The sequence below is a fragment of the Protopterus annectens genome, chromosome 5.part0 (genome assembly GCF_019279795.1).
Source record: "Protopterus annectens isolate FY-2018-M chromosome 5.part0, PAN1.0, whole genome shotgun sequence".
Lineage (NCBI taxonomy): Eukaryota > Metazoa > Chordata > Ceratodontiformes > Protopteridae > Protopterus > Protopterus annectens.
Genome location: NC_056735.1, coordinates 1132072816 through 1132086513, shown reverse-complemented (window position 1 = coordinate 1132086513; position 13698 = coordinate 1132072816). Strand labels below are relative to the sequence as shown.

Here is a 13698-nt window from a genome sequence, read left to right as displayed (position 1 = left end):
TTTATGTACCACATAACAGTGGTGTTGTCCGTCTTTACCATTAATTGTCCTGGAAGAATGTGGTCCTTGAAGGCTGTCAGAGCATTCTGTACAGCTAACATTTTTGATTGATATGCAGGTGCATTTGACTTGAGTTTCATTTGCCCTGAATGCACTTCCCTGCTAGGTGAGCCCCCATGCATAGTCTGATGTGCCTATTGGGGTTTGGGCAGCAGGGGGTAGTGTGAATGGTAGTCCCTTGTTTTGGTGGCAGGCCTCTGCCCACCAAAGGAACTCTAGGCTTAGGCAAGGTATGATAGGAATCATTGCTTCTAGATCCTGAGAATGTTGACACCACAGACTTTTAGATACCACTGTAGCAGTCTTGCATATGAAATTAGAAGAATGCAGGAGGCCATAAACCCTAAGGCTTGTAGTATTTGCCTTGCAGATAGCAGGGTTTTTGTGGCCACTTGTTTGAAGTAGGTTGTCAAATGAAATTGTTTCTCTGGCATGAGGAAAGCCATCTGGGAAGTTATATTCAAGCTTGCTCCCAGGAATATAATTTGTTAACAGAGTACAAGGTGTGATTTCTTTTTGTTTATGGTATACCTCAGACAAGTAAGCACCCTTTGTACAAAGGCCAGATGATTCAAAAGTGTCTAATTCAGGTATAAAGCCAGTACATAATCATCCAGGCATGGGTATATTTGAATATTTCTTTGCCTGCAAAATGCCATGACTGGAGCTATGCACTTTGTGAATACGCTGGGTGCAGCAGATAAGCCAAAGGGCAGTGCAGAGAACTGATAGTGTGTGTAACCTGCTTTGAAGCGTAGGTATCTAATGCAAGATTCCCTGATTGGGATGTGCAGGTATGCATCCTTTAGATCTAGTGCTGCCAACCTGGCATCTTTGCCTAGCATAGGGAGCAACTGGTGAAGAGTCAGCATCTTGAATTTTGGAATCACCAAAAAGGTGTTTATAGAGTTGACAGGTCCAGGACAGGACGCCATGAATTGTCCTTTCTGGGTACCAGGAAACATCTAGAGTATAAACCTAGCCCCTTTTCCTCTTCTGGTACCAGATGAATAGCCCCCATGCTTAATAGAGAAAGTACTTGCTTTTAGGCCTCTGCCCACTGATTTGGGGGTAGATCTGGCCACCCGCTTGGTGTTGGTAACATGTGGAAGTGAAATATGTATCCCTGGGACACTATATTTAAAACCCATTTGTTCTGGGTAACAGAGTTCCCAGTTCTTTGCATGAAGAGCAATCTTTCCCCCCAAAGGGGCAGTCAGTTGAGAAGTGCTTGGAAGCTTTAAAAAGAAGTCATTGATACAGTTTACCATAGGGGGGAGTTTTATTACTCCCAGATTTGGAAGTGGAGTCCCCCCACTACTTAGTCCTGTGCATACCCTGGGACTGAAGCCTGGGAGCTCTGCTGGATCTGGGTTTGGAATGAGAAGGTCTGGAAGAGGCAGGAAAGGACCAATTCTTGGAAGGCCAATGCCTACTAAACCTTGGTGATTGTACTTGTAAAAAATCTTTAACAGTTTGCATTGATTTAGCTTTTTCCTCCATCTTTTTAAAAACTTCTTCTGCCTTGTTGTCAAACAGGTGGTCCTGGTTTAAGGAAGCATCCAATAATTTCGCTTTAACATGATCTGGCAAGGATTGCTCCTTAAGCCAAGCATGCCTTCTAAGTACAGACCCAGATACAGCAGCCCTGCGAGATGCCTCTAGTGAATCAAAACCACATTGCAAAGTATGTTTTCCAGCTTGTTCAGCTGAATGCAGTAAATCCTTATTTTCAGCACAATTGGGAATCAACATCATTTTCTGTTTAAGCAATCCAATAATATGCTGCTGATACTGTAACATATGAAACTGGCAGTTTAAGGATCTAATGGCCAAAGTTGCCAAAGTGTATACCTTCTTACCCCATCTATCCAGCGCCCTGGAGTCTCTATCAGAGGGGGAAGGATTTTTGGCAGTAGTAGCTTTAATGCCCTTGGATCCCTGTGAAAAAGGTCTCAGAATCCGCAGTAGGATTTTTAAAAAGGAACTTGTGAGTGTCAGGTACCCTGTAATATCTATCAGGTTTTCTGGGAGCAGGGGGTAGAGAGTCAGAGGCCAAGCTAGACTCCGAAAAGGCATCATCAACGATGTCTAGTACAGGAGGTATGGCTAAAGGCCTGTGCTGGGGCAGGAGTAAGAAATCCCTAAGCTTCTTTTTAGAATCGGAGAAATCCTGACTTTCCCAACAAAAATGCTCCTTGAGAGAATGCAAGGTTTCACCAAAGGAGAAATCCTCTGGGGGGGGGGAAGCAGAGGGAATAGCGTCCTCAGCATCAGAATCCTCATAGGTAGATATGGGTAAATCCTGGTCATCAGAGGAAACAGAAAATTCAGAATCCTGGTCATAAGTATCATAAGCAAACTCAGTCCTAGGTCTCTTAGAGGGGGAAGGCTGGCTTCTCCTGATTAATGTAATAAGGTCTTCAACCATTCTTATCATTTGTTTTTTAGGCATAGAGGCCTGACCATGCGGTCTGGGAGTCAGTTTTCTAGGCATGGTTCGAGTTTTAGGCCTTGAAGAAGATGGCATCGGTTTAATACACAAGTCAGTAGGGAATACACCCTCAGAAGCCGGTGCCTGCACAGCGACTCCGGACCCATCCAAGGTAGAGGCATTTGCAGGTTCCACAGTTGAAGCATCTCGCGGCATACCAGACTCTGAATGGGTCTCAGTAGAGGCCTGGGAATCTGAAGTAGCAGATATCAGGGGCTGCGAAAGCACCTCACTGAGTACTGGCGAACTGACGACTAGCTTAGGAGAAGCGTTATCGGCAGCTTTGGACCTAGGCGGCCTGTCTCTGTCTTTATCTTTGCATTTTTTCGGAATGTCGGTAGTCGGATGGCTTACCGAAGACATATCAGGATAATTGAAACAAGCACCAAATTATTTAGAAGCAAAAATATACAGACGATGGATAGTTGGTTTAAATAAGGCACAAAACCGACAGCGAGGTACGTCATGGTCAGGGCCTAGGCATGGAATATAGTACGAATGAAAATCTTTATGAGGTATTTGCTTTCCACAAGTAATGCAATTATTTACTTTTACTGACAATGGGGTACTTAACTTTTAGTTGAAGACTTTGGTTCTGAAACTCGAAAATGAAAATTTCAGGAGTCAGCTGACCGGCACTTGCTAACTGCTTCTGCTTTGGGCACCGCACGGCAAGAAAGACTGATGTAATGGCGTCGGCTGCATGTTTTATACCCCTGACGACCTGACGTCATGGAAGAAGGGACAGCAACTGACGCAGGACCCAAGACTTTGTTAATCAGGCCGACTGAGGGCTACTGCAAGCAGATAACCCAAATGTGAGGACTGCAACAGTGAAACACGAAGAACATCCATGCTAGTTTTTTGAACTCTAATCCCACCCTGACTCAGGAATGGGATCCACTCCCGTCATGGTATTAGAAACCCAAAACATTTGGATAAATTAAAAAAAAAAAAAAAAGGAATGACTGCCGCTATGCCAAATGGAAATATATTTTCACTATTGGATGCTAATCAGGAATTTTATCAAAACAAGCTAAATAATGCTATTTTTAAACTCTGTATTTTAACACAGACAGACATACCGACAGATTTCACAGATGGCTGTTGGCATTCATCTGCTCTAGAGGTCTTTTAAAGAGCTGTAGATTACACAATGAAAGGCATGGAAGGAGTTGAGAACATAACTGATGGCACTCTGGTTTGTAGTATAACCACGCAATAGCAGGATATCAGATTCATTAAGCTATTAGACTAAATTCACAAAGTCTGAAATTGAATGAAGTGAATGCTCAAAATAGTGTAGTATGTAGATCATCCTCTTACAGCCAATGGGCTAAACCCAGGCATAAAGTTCACTCTACACATCGCATTCTAAGAAAACTGCTTTTGAAGTATACAATCTGAATTTAGGAACGAAAATCAGAGTACGAGTACATCATGGTAAACAGGGCTGCAACTCTCTGAAATAAAAAGTTACAGTTCTACTTATTTTAAATATTTTTTCTTAAAAGTTGTCAACTTTCTTGTTTTGGGACTCAATGTGATTTCAGTAAAGAAAAGATTACTCCATTAGGCTATTTTCAGTGGGATTTATTTGGGTGCTACATAAAGTAGCAAGTAGCCCTTTCCATTTGGTCAGACTGCATCAGGTGACTGGTGCCTGAGTAGTCTGAACCAAAAATGAGCATACTTGCAATGAGAGATGGGACTATCCAAGTGTCAGTGTAGAATAAAACTTTTTTTTTAGTTGTCATTAATTATTTTTTTTTAAATGAAATAAAAAGTACAGTTGTGCACACATCATAAATGTAGATGTTCGTGTGTATTCACAGTTGCAGTCATCACATTTGGGTTATCCCTGCCAGGGTAGCCCTCGGCCAGCCCGTATACCAGAGACTTTGTATTTCTGCTTTGGGTGCTGTCGCTTGTAAGGCAGCTGACACCATTACATCAGTTTTTCTTACCCTAACCTGTCAGAAGCTCCCAAGTAGGAGGCCAGGTTCTGGTGGAAGAACCCCACCAGTGGAAAATAAATACCACTATGTCCCTTGTAAGGTAAGGAGAACAACATGTTAGAATAGTAATAAAAGGAGAAAGAGAAGAAAGGGGGTGGAGGGAGGGAAACCAGGACTGCAACAGTGAATACACTCAAACATCTACATTTATGGTAAGTGTACACAGCTGTACTATGTTCGTGTTTCACTGTTGCAGTCATCATATTTGGGTTGATTCCCAAACCTGAGGAAAAGGGTGGAGGCAGTCAAGAAAACTAGGGGCTGGCTAGGATGCCCTGCAAGACTGCAGAGGCAAACCCTGCCCTGGATTTGGAGAAGAGACTCAGGTGGCAATGCTTGGTAAAAGTGTGAAGAGATGTCCAGGTGGCAGCCTCCAGGATGTCCCTGATGGGGACTCCTCTGAGGAAAGCTGCAGAGGTTGAGGCTGCTCTGGTGAAGTGTGTGCTGACCCCCTTGGGCGGAGGATTTCCATGCTGTTTGTAGCAGAAATGGATGCAGTGTGCTATCCATTTGGAAATGGTTTGTTTGGAGATGGTTTTGCCTTCTGACCCTGTAGCAAAGCTAACCAGCAATTGATCAGACTTTCTGAAGGATTTAGTCCTGTCTAGATAGAAACTGAGCTGTCTGTGCACATCTAGAGAGTGAAGAATCCTTTCCCCCTTGTTCTGGGGATTAGGGAAAAAAGGTGGGCAAATGAATGGATTGGTTGAGAAACACACTGGACACCACCTTGGGCATGAAGGATGGGTTAGTTCTGAGGGATACCCTGTCTGCACGGAAGATGATGAAGGGTTCCACAGCCACGAGTGCTTGCAGCTCAGACACTCTTCTGGCTGAAGTGATGTCCAGAAGGAATGCGGTCTTCCAGGAGAGAAATTTTGGTTTTGCAGAAGCAGCTGGTTCGAAAGGGGAAGGGTTAGCTTTTCCAATACAAAGTTAAGGTCCCAAGCTGGTGTTGGTGCCCTTCTGGGAGGCCTCAAGTTGCTAGCCCCTCTTAGGAACTGTTTGATCAAAGGGTGTGAGAAAAGGGGCTGCTCAGTGGGAAAATGAGCAGAAATAGCACAGGCATGACTTTTTATAGAGGAGAAAGAGAGGCCACTGTGTAGTAGGTCAGCTAAGTAATCAAGGATGAGAGGGAAGGAGGGCTGTGCCGTACTGGCTCCCTTAGCCTGGATCCAGGTGCAGAACCTTTTCCATTTATCAGCATAAGACTTTCTGGTGCTAGGACGTCTGGTCTCATGGATAACATCCAGAACCTGTTTACTGAGGTTGGTAGATTGGTTCGGGGTTTGGGAATAAGCCAAGCTGCCAAATTGAGTGTCTGCAATTGGGGATGCATGAATTCCCCTTCCCTCTGGGTCAGGAGGCTTGGGATCTGAGGAAGATGCCATGGAAGTAGCATGGACAGGCTGCGCAGCAAGGGGTACCAGTGCTGTTGAGGCCAGTCTGGAGCTATAAGAATGGTCCTTGGTTTTTCCTCCCTTATTTTGAGCAGTACCCTGGGTATGAGAGGTAAGGGAGGAAAGGCACAGACCGATAGACTGACCCAGGGGAAGGACAGGGCATCCACTTTCCGAGCCATGCTGTGATGCTCCCTGGTGCAGAATTCGCTGAGCTGATGGCTGGTGTGGTGGGCAAAGAGGTCGACCTTCAGGGTTCCCCATTTCTGAGTTATTAGGGTGAAGGTACTTCTGTTGAGTTGCCACTCAAGTGGGTCTAAAAGATTTCTGCTTAATTGGTCTGCCAGAGAGTTGAGAGAGCCTAGTAGGAATTGTGCTAACAGGTGTAGTTGTATGGCAGAGGCTGTGTGCCAAAGGGTCATGGCCAGCCTGCATAGAGGGTAGGAGTGAGTCCCTCCCTGCTTGCTGATGCACCCTATCACAGTGGTGTTGCCTGTTTTGATCAGGAGAGTCCCTGGAGAGAAACTGTGGTGTCCTAGATGTGTGCATGTCTCTAAATTTACTCTACCTACCAGCTACTTAGTTATACTGCAACAGTGTGCTGACTCCTGTTCTCTGGACCTATCTGCAAGCTGCCTCCCAGGTAAACAGGATACTTATCTTCTGGTGTCTTACAAGCACCCTGTTTACTCCCCCTACCAGCTACTTAGTTATACTGTAACAGTGTGCTGATTCCTGTTCTCTGGACCTATCTGTAAGCTGCCTCTCAGTTAAATGGGATACTTATCTTCTGGTGTCTTACAAGCACCGTTTACCAACCAGCTACTTAGTTATACTGCAACAGTTTGCCGATTCTTGTTCTCTGGACCTATCTGCAAGCTGCCTCTCAGTTAAACGGGATATTTATCTTCTGGTGTCTTACAAGCCACCCTGTTTACTCTACCTACCAGCTACTTATACTGCAACAGTGTGCTGATTCCTGTTCTCTGGACCTATCTGCAAGCTGCCTCTCAGTTAAAACAGGATACGTATCTTCTGGTGTCTTACAAGCACCCTGTGTAGGTTTACATTTCAATATCTTTGTATTCCTGACACTTTGTACAATACCATTCTGAGACTTGCACTCTAGGACCTGCACCCCCCCCCCCTGCATTTTCCTTGCGGGACTTTAAATCTTTATTTGTACTTGGATAATCTTGGGTTTCTACTGACTCACTCCCATTAACATTACCCTGCAAAGAACAGTGTATGTGTTCAACTTTCCATATATGTAGGGTAGCACATACTCAAACAGACCAGCGCTGTCCCCACCTGAAACCCTCTTTAGCCAACCCCACCTTTACTCCCACTGCCTAATTTCCTTTACAGTCATTCCCAGTGGAAAAAGTTTGAATTTGGCTAAAGAAATCAAGTATAGCCCAAATAGACTATATGTACCACTTACCCTGCAATCCTTGCCAAAGGTTTTAGCCCGCTTCGTTCGTTCGCTCCGCTCCTCTCCCTACCCCCAAATCCCTCCCACCCCAGCTGTACTCAAATTTAATCTAGCAAAAGACCACTCCCACTAATATCCAACCAATCAACTCATACTTTCCATAATCTCCACCCCCTCTACTCCTCCTTCCTACTTATCATACATCCTAATCCCAACACAGTCATGTCACTAACTACTACAATTATAATCATTTGCTACACTATTCTAGCATTTTCTACATCTTACGAAGACATTTCAGTCAATTCTTCCAACCACTTCCATTGCACTCTGTCAACTACCCCTATCAAATTCCCACCACATAATTTCATTACTCCAATCTCAAAATGCCTCCTTCCACCACACCTACCTAATTACCAAGCCTGCTCCTCATCTGAATGCAAATTATTCTTAAAATAACACAAGCATTTCACTGCATATATAAAACATATCCTCCACATTCTCTCTAAACTTACTCTCAGTGGAGACATGCACCTTAACCCTGGCCCCAATTTCTTCAACATCTCCACAAACCCCCCTCCAAATAGCTCTCCTGTCACCCAAATCACACTTAATAAAAAGCCAACAGACCTCCTCATTATGTCTCTTAACATCAGAAGCATCTGTAACAAAATCCAAGACCTCTAGGCATACATACACCTGTATTCCCCTGACATCCTTATCCTAACCAAATCTTGGCTTAAACCTCACATCAAAAGTGAAGAAATACTCCCACCTGGATATAACATCCTCCGCAAGGACAGAATATCCAGAAAAGGAGGAGGAGTGGCACTGATGTATAAACATCACCTCAATATCCAAATTCTCATTCAGTCAGCTCCCCAGCTTGACAAGGAAGAAATCCTCTAGGTTACCCTAAAATTAAATCCTAAGAAAGCAATCAACTTAATAGGCTGCTACTTCCCTCCAGGCCAAAATATACCCCCCCTTGAAAACCTATTAAACTGGGCCAATCTCGCCCTATCCCAAGAAACCATCATACTCGTTGACTTTAACATCAACTGGCTATACTGCAACAGTAAACTCCCAGCACTCCACCTAGATCTCCATGGCTTCTCACAGATTATACAATCCCCAACCAGGATAAATAAAAACCCAAACAATCACACCATTCTTGACTGGGCCCTAGTCAACAAAGATCCTCATTCTTACCTGGCAGGCTCCTTACCTGACTCCCTAAGTGACCACTCCCCAACCTTCCCACTAAAACGCCACATAAATAGCAGCAAACCTATTGTCTACCAACACATTCACTACAAAGCTAAATTCAACTCCAGCTCCTTCACCACCTCCCTACAAAAAATAAATTGGTCACCCCTAAAATACCTCAACCTAGATGAAGCAGTCCACTACTTTAACAGCACTTTCCTCAACATCCTTAACTCCCATGCCCCCCAAAGATGCACCAAAATCCGAACTAAAAAATCCCCCTGGCTACAAAAAAACACCAAAGACCTTATGAAATCCAGGGATAAAATATGGGAACAATGGCGCACAACCAAAAACCCCTTAGATAGGCAACTATTCCTTGAACTATGTATCAAAGTCAAAAAGCAAGTAAAAGCAGACAAAGCCCTTTTCTATCAGCCATCCCTAAACTTCTCCCAAAACAACCCATAGTAATTCTGGTCCAAAATTAACTCTATCGTCTGCCCAGGGAAGGTAAACACCCCCCCCCCACCAACCACCCCTCTCTCCACCTGTAGCATAGCTGACTCTCTCAACAAACATTTTACAGAGACCGTTCTATCCCTAACTAAAAAAAACATTTCCCTACATAAACACCTGTCCACACCCAAACCAACTCCACCCCTCCCCTCCCTTCTTCCTTTCCACAGTATCCACCTCCAACATAAAAAACTACTGACAAAACTTAAACCCACAAGACTAGCAGCTGACAACCTACCCACAGAATACCTAAAAATAGCACCTGATGTTTTAGCTTATCCCATCTCCATATTAATCAACCACTCCATATCTGAGTCCTATCTGCCAACCTTATGGAAAATATCCCACATCATACCTCTACTCAAAGGCAGCCCCTCAACAGACATCAACTACCGCCCCATTGCCATCCTCTCGCCTCTCTCCAAGATACTCAAAAAATGTATCAACTCACAGATCTCCAATTATCTTCTAGACAATCCTACACACAGCATGGTTTCAGACCACACCACAGCACCACAATTGCTCTGCTCTCCTTCACTAACACTATTCCCAAACATAAAAACAATGGCCTTTTCTTCTCTGCTGTATTTCTTGACCTATCAAAGGCTTTCCCTTGTTGTGGGAGCATGCTGTTGCCCACCAAAGAAAATCTTTTCTGAGACAAGGAATTATAGGTAGAAGAGTTTCCAGGTCTTGACAGTGTGGACACCAAAGGCTCTTTAGGTACCACTGAAGTTTCCTAATATGCAGTCTGACATATGGAATGAGTAGTATGCAAGATGCCATGAACCCCAGAGCTTGCAGGATCTTCACTGCAGATAGCTGAGGCCTGGTGGCTAGTTGAGAAAAGTAGGCTTGTCAGGAAAATTTGTTTCTCTGGAGTAAGGTATGCCATCAGGAATGCTGTGTCCAGACTTGCTCCCAGGAAGATTATCCTTTGGGTGGGCACCTGTTTGGATTTATTTTCGTTGATTGTGTACCCTAGGGAGGTTGGTAAGGTCTTTGCAAAGGCCAGGTGCTTGAGCAGCTTTTCCTGGCTGTCTGCCTGAATAAGGCAGTCGTCTCTGTATGGGTAAATCTGAATGTTTCTTTGTCTGCAAAAGGCAATGGCCAGAGCCAGACATTCTGTGAAAACTCTGGGAGCAGTAGATAAGCCAAAGGGAAGCGGAGAACTGAAAGTGTTGAGATCCTGCCCTGAAGCAGAGATATTTCCTGCATGATTCCCTGACAAGAATGTGGAGGTAAGCTTCTTTTAGATCCAGGGTGGCTAGCCAAGCGTCCTTGGAGAGCATGGGTAGCAGCTGTTGGAGGGTGAGCATTTTGAATTTTGGGATCACCAGGAAGGTGTTTAGAATGGATAGCTTGAGGATGGAGCGCCAGGTGCCCTCTTTTCTGGGCACCAGAAAAAGTCTGGAGTAGAAACCTTGGCCTATCTGTTCTGCAGGAACGTGCTCTACTGCCCTCAAAGAGAGCAGGGAAAGGATTTGCTTTTGAGCCTCTGTCCACTGATTTGGTGTTAGATCTGGGTACCTTTTATGGGTTGGTAGGGTGTGGAAAATTTGTATCCCTGAGACACAATGTTCAGAACCCAGTGGTCCTAGGTAATGGTGGCCCAGGTGCTTGAGTGAAAGGAGAGTTTTCCTCCTAGGGGTAAGTGACGGTGGGCAGTGGGAGGGGGTGGAGGAGGTGAGTCATTGTGATTTCTTACCTTAAGAGAGTGGCTTAGAACTCTCTGGTTTAGAAGGGGAGGTAGTCCACTGCTTAGATCTCTGCATTCCCTGGGGCTGCTGTCTGGGGGGGGGGGGGGGCTGCTTCCACGGGGCCTAGGCTAGGCCAGTTTACTGGGAGCAGGAAAGGACCAGTGTTTGGAGGGGCAATGCCTGCTGAACCTGTGTGGCTGGACTTGCAAAAAATCCTTAACTGTTTGCATAGATTTGGCTTTTTCTTCCATCTTTTTTTAAAACCTCTTCTGCCTTAGTGCCAAATAAGTTATCTTTGTGCAAGTGGGCATCCAATAATTTAGATATGACATGGTTTGGCAGGGACTGTTCCTTAAGCCATGCATGCCTTCTAATGACAGATCCAGTGACTGTTGCCCTGCAAAAAGCTTCTAGTGCATCAAAACCACAGTGCAAGGTGTGTTTAGTTACTTTACTTGCAGAATGCATTAACTCTTGTAAATCTTTAGATTCTGCCCAAGTAGGAAAGGAAGACATTTTTTGTTTTAAGGAGTTCCAATGTATGTTGCTGAAATTTCAGCATATGGAACTGACAATTTAGTGCCCTAATAACAAGAGTAGCTGAGGTGTATATTTTTTTAACCCATCTGTCCAATGCTTGGGATTCCCTGTCTGAGGGGGTGGGATTCTTAGCAGAGGTTGCTTTGATCCCTTTTGGCCTTTGAGAAATGACCTCAGGCTCAGCTGTAGGATTTTTAAAAAGATATTTGTGTGAGTCAGGGACTCTATAGTACCTGTCTGTTTTTCTGGGAGCAGGAGGAAGGTCGTCAGGAGTCAAGCTGGATTCGAGGAAAACATCCAGGACTGGGGGGATGGCCAAGGGTCTGTGTTGTGGAAGATCTAGGAAATCCCTGAGTCTCTTTTTAGACTGAGGGTAGTCCTGACTCTCCCATTGGAAATGCTCCCATAAAGTATGCAGGGTTTCCCCAAAGAAAAAAATCCTCTGGGGGAGAGGCTGAAGGAATGGAATCCTCTGCATCAGAATCCTCATAAGTGGAGAGGGGTTGCATGTCTTCATTTTCAGATGCATCAGATTCATCTGACTCTTGTTCAGACAAAACTATAGGGGACAGATCTCTTCCTTTTGGAGGGGGTAGCTCGGCTTCCTCTGATCAGCATGAGAACGTCTTCCGCCATTTTAAGCATTTGAGACTGAGGCAAGGTAGCAGGCGCCTGAGAGTGGGTTGTCGGTTTCTTGGGTGTTGTTCGTACCCTGGGCCTAAGAAACTCAGTAGTTTTAGAAAGAAATGTAGTCACGAAAGAAGATGTCGGTTTGTGTCGAGATTCGGTAGTGCAAAGGACTTCTTTGGAAGCTGGTGCCTGCTCAGCGGCTCTGTACCCATCCAAGGTAGAGACGACCGCAGGATCCTTAGTTGAAGAAGAGTTTTGCGGCATACCGGACTCCAAAAGGGTCACGGTAGCGGCCTGCGAATCAACAGAAGTGGGCATCAGGGGCTGCAGAAGCACCTCACTGAGTAACGGAGAACTGAAAACTAGTTTAACGGAAGCATCGTCGGTAGGTTTGGACCTGTGCGGTCTCTCTCTGTCTTTATTTTTACGTTTTTCGGAAGATCCACTGTCGGATGGCTTACTGAAGCCATATCAGAATTCGAGGACTGTAAGCAAAAATATCTGGCTACAATAAGGGCCCGACGACAGATAGTTCTGGCGTTGAACAAAGCACAGAAGCGACAATGAGGGATGTCATGGTCTGGGCCTAAACAAGTGACGCAGTAAGAGTGGAAGTCTCATGTGGTATTTGCTTTCCACAGGCGAGACAATTATTAACTTTTTCTGACATCGGTTAGTGCAAGAAAAAAAAAAATCCCCAACGGAGTACTTAGCTTTAGAAGACTTCCAACTTCAATTCGGTAGCCGAAAACTCAGGTAGCGGCTGACCGGCACTTGTGCAAAGTGCTTCTGCTTCGGGCTCCACGGCAAGAAAGACTGATGTAATGGCGTCTGTTGCCTTACTTTATACTACTGATGACCTGACGTCAGTCCTGAAGTGACAGCAGCAGACGCAGTAATACCAAGTCTCTGGTATTCGGGCCGACCGAGGGCTACCCTGGCAGGGATAACCCAAATGTGATGACTGCAACAGTGAAACATGAAGAACATGTACAGTTACATTAAATAAACTTACCATAACAGTTGATGTTCGAATCAGCACTGTTGCAGTACCTTTAGCCATATAGGTTGTCAACTTCCACATCTTAAGGGTACCTTCCAGACACCAAAACCATTAACCAGTTCAAGTAGAGCAAAATGAGAGGAGGAGGCTAGAATCCTGAAAAGGTCAATGTTAGGAAACTATATAAAAAATTCATCACCCTCACAACAAAAACATATAATAATAAGGGAGATGCAGGGAAAGACAGGAGCTTCTGCAGCAGTGATCATTTGGACATCTACTATTATGGTAAGTTTACTTATGCAGTTACACTACATTCACCATCTGATCATTGCTGCAATAGCCATAGCTGCATGGGCAAACTACCATAGCTTGTACAGATGGGGTGGTGGAAGGACAAGGTTCAGGAATCCATAGATGATTGTCCAAATAAAGCCTGACCTAGACCTGGAGAAGGAGTCTAGTTCCTAGTGATTTGTAAAAGTATGTATATAGGACCAAGTTACTGCTTCTGGAACACTAGAGTCTAACTCTTTCCAAAAAGCCACAGAGGAAGCCAATACCCTGGTAGCCACAAGGAAAAACAACAGAAACGTATCCAAAATAAAAAGCAGCGAAACCAGAAGCAGAACACAGAACCAACTCCACAGAAATAGCGTAACCAACAAGTTTTAATATCCGCTTTCGTCCTTG

General features: G+C 44.7%; 1 protein-coding gene across 4 annotated transcripts in view; it reads right to left on the bottom strand.

Moving 5' to 3' along the window:
• The window catches only part of LOC122801553 (LIM and senescent cell antigen-like-containing domain protein 1), a 1529428-nt gene that overhangs the window by 1108823 nt on the left and 406907 nt on the right, over window positions 1-13698 (bottom strand). The window lies entirely within an intron of this gene.